Raw genomic sequence first — 6956 nt, forward strand, 5'->3', positions numbered from 1 at the left:
AGGCAGGCAGGCAGGCAGGCAGGCAGGCTCGGAGTGGGACCGTTGTGTGTTGGAGCACCAGTAGCTCAAGCCCCAGGATTGACTGGCAAGTCGAGAGGAAACGGAGGGAGGGAGTGCGGGCGGGCGGGCGGGCGGGCGGGCGGGAAAGAGAATTCAAACAGAGAGAGAGAGACAGACAGACAGACAGACAGATAGACCAACAGACAGAGACAAAGAGAGACAGACAGAGAGAGAAATAGAGAAACAGAGAAACAAGAGACAGAGACGTGGTGAATTGGTCCGGCTGGCCTACATGCTCTGTCGCATCCGATCTTTGAGTTTCCTCCCTCCCCCCGCCCCCCCCCCCCCGCTTTGGATGTGTGTGCGCACATACACACACAGAAACACGGAGATGCCCTCTGCCCCCTCTTCTCTCCTCTCCAATTCCCCCCCCTCGCCCCGGTCAGGCACCAGAAATGAGATCCCTCCCTTTCGCCTATTGCGTCGCCAAATACAAACAAAAGGCAGTGTGAGATTCAAGCAAATTTGTTTTATTTTGTTCCGAGGGTAGGGTTGTGAATTTTGATGCGGGGGGGGGGGCGGGGGGCGGTGGGGGGGGAGGCAGAGGTGGTGGTCGAGTAATCGCCTGCGGGGGAGGTGAGGATGGACGGATATGCCACCTGCATACGTACACACCGACGGGGCAATGGATGGCTTGCGTTCTCCTCTGGCTGTCTGGTTTCTGCTGAGTGCTTCAGGTATCACCATCTGGTCAGGAAGCAGGGGTTGGAAGATAAAGAGATATTAAAGAGAGATTAGGAGCAAGCCAGAAGGCGGGGGTGGGGGGGTGGAGTGGAGGGGAGGGGAGGAGGAGAGAGGTGGATCTATGGAACGAACGACTCCTCCCCCTCCCCTTCCCCGCCCCAACACGTTGGCTGTCGAAACCCTGCCCTCCTCCCTGTCGTCACGGTTACGACAGAGGAAAGACAACTGGTCGACCGCGGTACCTCCAGGGCGCGGGGGGAGGGAAGGAGGCTGCGGGCGCCCAGGACCGGGGCCCCAGAGACTAAGTCCAAAACGGGATGGACAACTGGTCGACCGCGGTGCCGAAGTGCGGAGGGAAATGGGTCAAGTTCCCGCGTGGCAACTGGTCAACCCGATTCGTCTCGGAGAGAAAGACGGAGGAGGGGGCGCTCGGGCAGTCACCCTCTCCACCGCGGACGGGTGTGGGCCGGCGTATGGATAGAGGGGGTGGAGAAAAAGCGAACGGATGGACGGGACCGCCCGTCTCCATGGCGCCGGGGACGCGGAACGGGAACCACCACCCCCGGTCCCGCCCACCCGACGCCCCCGACCCCCCCTCCCGCCGGAGCGGGTGGAGGACGGGGGTCGCGTGAGCGGGTGGAGGGGTCGGGAGGAACGGGGAGCGGGAAAGATCCGCTGGGAGACCACCGGCACGGCTGGACTCGTGCCGCTGGGTTGAATCCTCCGGGCGGACTGCGCGGACCCCACCCGTTTACCTCTTAACGGTTTCACGCCCTCTTGAACTCTCTCTTCAAAGTTCTTTTCAACTTTTCCTTACGGTACTTGTTGGCTATCGGTCTCGTGCCAGTATTTAGCCTTAGATGGAGTTTACCACCCGCTTTGGGCTGCATTCCCAAGCAACCCGACTCCGGGAAGATCCGGGCCCGGCGCGCCGGGGGCCGCTACTGGCCTAACACCGTCCACGGGCTGGGCCTCGATCAGAAGGACTTGGGCCCGCCACGAGCGGCGCCCGGGAGTGGGTCTTCCATACGCCACATTTCCCGCACCACGCTGCGCAGCGGGGATTCGGCGCTGGGCTCTTCCCTGTTCACTCGCTGTTACTGAGGGAATCCTGGTTAGTTTCTTTTCCTCCGCTGACTAATATGCTTAAATTCAGTGGGTCGCCATGTCTGATCTGAGGTCGCGTCTCGGAGGAAGGAAGGCAAAGGGCAGCGGCAGCACACCGGAACATCGTCCTGGCCCGGCGGACGGGCTCTCGTCGCACGAGGGAGGCAGAGGCAGAGGCGGCGGTGGCAAAGGGGGAAAGCCACGCCATGCAGCACGGGAAGGCCCCGCGGCCCGAGGACCATCCAGGGGACGGCGGGGGTGGGACATGAGCCAGCATGAGAGGGGATGGACGCGGACAGGACCCGGGCCGGCACGGCAATGCGGGCTGCGCTCGGGGAGCCCTCCCCGGGGAAGACGCGCACGTCTGGCGGACGGCACGACCGCGGCGTCCCGCGGGATCATCCACCTTGGCGTGCGAGTCCGAGGGGCAAGGGGGCCCGCAACGCGCTCGCTTGAGGCCAGCGGCCGCGGCACGGGGCCGCCCTGACCCGACACGAGCGCCCAGGGCGAAAACGTTATCCCCCAGTTCGGGCACAGCGGAACACAGTGCAGGGCGGGACAGACAAGACCCGGCCGCGGGCTCGTCTCTGCTTGGATATCAACCCCCCCCCCCCCCGGGATGACCGCTCGCTCACTCGCTCTAAAAGCCAGATGGGACCGCGAAGCGACGACCGCCAGAGTCTGAACTTAGGGGGATGGAGGGCCCCCGAAAGGTGGCCCTGCGAAGGGACACCCCCAACTGCGCCATCCCCCGGGGTAAGGCAAATCCCGGGGGGAGATTGATCGTCAAGCGACGCTCAGACAGGCGTAGCCCCGGGAGGAACCCGGGGCCGCAAGTGCGTTCGAAGTGTCGATGATCAATGTGTCCTGCAATTCACATTAATTCTCGCAGCTAGCTGCATTCTTCATCGACACACGAGCCGAGTGATCCACCGCTAAGAGTCGTATGAATCGGGTGGTGGCCCGACACGGGGCACATGCGGCTGGCATGGAGCTGTTTTCCTGGTCCCGCACCCCCAAACCCGAGAGGGGAGAGGAGGGCGCGGGCGGGTCGCCTCAGGCCAGCCAGCAGAGGCAGAACGAGAACGAGACAGAGGGGGTCAGACAGACGAGACACGGGGACGGGGACGCCCGGCGCCATGGCCACGCCAGCGCGGGGGGCGTGGTGGGCGGGCGCTCAGACGCCCCCGACCCCACAGGCGCCCCAGGGGTGCCCATCCCTGAAGCCCGGGCTGCAGGAGAAGCGGCCCGCCCGCAAGCGAGCGTGGGCCGCCCCGACCCGGGATGGGGGCGGAGTCTTGGAGAGACCGGGGACCGGCCTCCCCACGGGCCCGCCACCCCGAACACTTGGACGGACGGGCAACCCCCTATGGGTCTTTAAACCTCCGCACCGGAACGCGATACCAGGTACCTGGACAAGAGAGGGCTGACGAGTGAGGTGGGGGGGCAGCGACGCCCAGGAGGCGGCCGCCGGACACCCTCCCCACCCCCAAGCCGCACCACCGCCGGCCCCACACGCCGCCACTCCCCCCAACCACACGGGGGAGGGGGGTGAACGGAGCCGTGGGACGCGGCAAGCCCGGTAGCGGGGGCCACCCCGCCAGAGGCGGGGTAAGGTGCCACTGCGGGGAGCCGGTCCCAGACTGGGCCACCGATGCCGCTGGGGAGGAGGGCGGGGCGGAGGGGAAGGCGAAGCCGGACCGAGAGGGGGAGGACGGCAGCTACACACTGGCGAGGCTGAGCCCGCCCCCGACCGATGTGCGAGGCGCCCAGTGCGGGAAAGCCAGTGGGTAAGGGGACCACCACGAGGGCGCGCAGGCAAGGGGAGGCAGGGGCCGGAGGCGTGGCGCCCCGCGGTGGCGCAGGACGGGAGAGGAGCGTGGGGACGCGGGGAGCGAGCGCAGAGACGGAGGCGGGCCGACAGGGAAAAGCGGACGTGGCGGCGGCCCCCAGCAGCTGGGGAATGTGATGCGCCACGCGGGCCCGGACGCGGGAGGGGTTGGCGGAGCAGGGGCAGAGGGAAGCTGGTGATCTGGACAAGGACGTCCGCGGAGGCAGCGGGGGGGGGGTGACACCGCGGCGGGGAGGGCCCGAGGGCCCGCTCGGCAGCAGCGGGACGGAGGGCACGTGCCCATCCGCTCCTGGCCGCCCGGCCCGGAACCCGGTCCCAACGCGGCTACCCCCGCAGCCGGCGGGCGACACAACCCACCCGCAACGTGCCTTAACCCGGGCACCGGCTCGCCGACCCGCGGCACGGGCGCCACGGGGACGGCACCGCAGACAGCCACACCCACCAGGCCGACGCCGGCCATGCGATCCCAGCCGGCCTCTCTACCGCTCCTTCCTCTTCTCTCGTGCCCCCTCACCAGCTCACCCGTCCGCGGCCGCGGGAAACACTGGGATGGGGGGAAGGTCCTCACCGGCACAGCCGCCCCAGGAACGAGCAGGCCCCTCCTCCCAGGCCGACCCCGAGGTGCGAGAGCGACCACACGGGGACAGACAGACAGCCACGGTGACGCGGGAAAGACGACAAGGAGGAGGAGCTCCGAAGGACCGCGGCGCCGGCAACCCCGGCAGATCGCGGAAGGCCACCCTTGGGCTGAGCTCGCCCAGCGCGCGCGCACGTGCGTCAGTGCTCTTTCCGTTAATGATCCTTCCGCAGGTTCACCTACGGAAACCTTGTTACGACTTTTACTTCCTCTAGATAGTTAAGTTCGACTGTCTTCTCAGCACTCCACCAGGGCCGTGGGCCGACCCCGGCGGGGCCGATCTGAGGGCCTCACTAAACCATCCAATCGGTAGTAGCGACGGGCGGTGTGTACAAAGGGCAGGGACTTAACGCAAGCTTATGACTTACTGGGAATTCCTCGTTCATGGGGAATAATTGCAATCCCCGATCCCCATCACGAATGGGGTTCAACAGGTTACCCGCGCCTGCCGGCGTAGGGTAGGCACACGCTGAGCCAGTCAGTGTAGCGTGTGTGCAGCCCCGGACATCTAAGGACATCACAGACCTGTTATTGCTCAATCTCGGGTGGCTGAAGGCCACTTGTCCCTCTAAGAAGTTGGGGGACGCCGACCGCTCAGGGGTCGCGTAACTAGTTAGCATGCCAGAGTCTCGTTCGTTATCAGAATTAACCAGACAAATCGCTCCACCAACTAAGAATGGCCATGCACCAACATCCACGGAATCGAGAAAGAGCTATCAATCTGTCAATCCTGTCAGTGTCCGTGCCGGGTGAGGTTTCCCGTGTTGAGTCAAATTAAGCCCCAGGCTCCACTCCTGGTGGTGCCCTTCCGTCAATTCCTTTAAGTTTCAGCTTTGCAACCATACTCCCCCCGGAACACAAAGACTTTGGTTTCCCAGAAGCTGCCCGGCGGGTCATGGGAATAACGCCGCCGCATCACCAGTCGCCATCGTTTATGGTCGGAACTACGACAGTATCTGATCGTCTTCGAACCTCTGACTTTCATTCTTGATTAATGAAAACATTCTTGGCAAATGCTTTCGCTCTGGTCTGTCTTGTGCCGGTCCAAAAATTTCACCTCTAGCAGCACAATACGAATGCCCCTGGCCGTCCCTCTTAATCATGGCCTCAGTTCCAAAAACCAACAAAATAGAACCGTGGTCCTATTCCATTATTCCTAGCTGCGGTATCCAGGCGGCTCAGGCCTGCTTTGAACACTCTAATTTTTTCAAAGTAAACACTTCGGGCCCCACGGGACACTCAGCTAAGAGCATCGAGGGGGCGCCGAGAGGCAAGGGGCGGGGACGGGCAGTGACTCGCCTCGGGGCAGACCGCCCGCCCCCTCCCAAGATCCAACTACGAGCTTTTTAACTGCAGCAACTTTAATATACGCTATTGGAGCTGGAATTACCACGGCTGCTGGCACCAGACTTGCCCTCCAATGGATCCTTGCGAAAGGATTTAAAGTGGACTCATTCCAATTACAGGGCCTCGAAAGAGTCCTGTATTGTTATTTTTCGTCACTACCTCCCCGGGTCGGGAGTGGGTAATTTGCACGCTTGCTGCCTTCCTTGGATGTGGTAGCTGTTTCTCAGGCTCCCTCTCCGGAATCGAACCCTGATTCCCCATCACCCGTGGTCACCATGGTAGGCACGGCAACTACCATCAAAAGTTGATAGGGCAGACTTTCGAATGGGTCGTCGCCGCCACGGGGGGCGTGCGATCGGCCAGAGGATATCTAGAGTCACCAAAGCCTCCGGCGCCCGCCCCCCGGCCGGAGCCAGGAGGGAGCTTACCGGGTTAGTTTTGATCTGATAAATGCATGCATCCCCCCCACCCCGGGAGGAGGTGAGCGCCCGTCGGCATGTATTAGCTCTAGAATTACCACAGTTATCCAAGTAGGAGAGGAGCGAGCGACCAAAGGAACCATAACTGATTTAATGAGCCATTCGCAGTTTCACTGTATCGGCAGTGCATACTTAGATATGCGTGGCTTAATCTTTGAGACAAGCATATGCTACTGGCAGGATCAACCAGGTACGGGAGCGCAGGCAAGCCCGGAGGGCCCGGGAACCTCCCCCGCTCCTCCTTCTCCCTCCGGAGAGAGGGGGCGGGTGGGGTGGGGAAGCGGGGGCACAGAGGACACCGGGGCTGGCGAGCGCGCTGGAACGTGCCACCAGGTGGCCGAACGTCGGCACGCGGCAAAGCCGGGCGAGCGAGGGGAGAGAGAGAGCGACACCGGTGAGCGACAACGGGGGGCTCTCCTCCTCACCGCACGGTGCCCACACACCGCGAACCCACCCCACAACCCCCCACCTCTTTCCCGACGGGGGGGCAGAAGGAGCGGAGCGGGAACACGGGCAAACCAGGGCATCCATCTGTCTCTCCACGGGGACCAGACGTCAACGAGTGTGAGCGAGGAGAGGGCAGAACCCAAACCCTCCTTCCCAGCCAGCGGGCGATGGCAAGGAGAAGACGGGGAGCCAACGAGGGGGAGCGAGGGCGGCGAGGCGGATCCCGGGTCGCCGCACACCAGAACGACCAGGCAGGCCCGACCGGCCCGAGGGCACACATGAGGGTGGGCGCGGAGCGGGCGCGGGAAGGGAGGGAGGCGCGGACCTTGATCCGGGAGACCGA

At 63.9% G+C, this 6956-nt stretch overlaps 1 long non-coding RNA gene and 1 other non-coding gene across 2 annotated transcripts; one reads left to right on the top strand and one right to left on the bottom strand.

The window, feature by feature from the left end:
* The first annotated feature begins 1774 nt into the window (after nucleotides 1–1774).
* Nucleotides 1775–6674, top strand: LOC122115097. Its single transcript, XR_006148704.1, has 3 exons — nucleotides 1775–1928; nucleotides 2028–2033; nucleotides 6664–6674. It is a non-coding gene; the product is annotated as an uncharacterized LOC122115097 (long non-coding RNA).
* LOC122115103 lies at nucleotides 2643–2795 on the bottom strand. The gene has a single exon (XR_006148706.1). It is a non-coding gene; the product is annotated as a 5.8S ribosomal RNA (ribosomal RNA).
* Nucleotides 6675–6956: the final 282 nt, after the last annotated feature.

This window comes from Dipodomys spectabilis, unplaced genomic scaffold (genome assembly GCF_019054845.1).
Source record: "Dipodomys spectabilis isolate Male_0828 unplaced genomic scaffold, ASM1905484v1 ptg000116l, whole genome shotgun sequence".
NCBI classification, from domain to species: Eukaryota; Metazoa; Chordata; class Mammalia; order Rodentia; family Heteromyidae; genus Dipodomys; species Dipodomys spectabilis.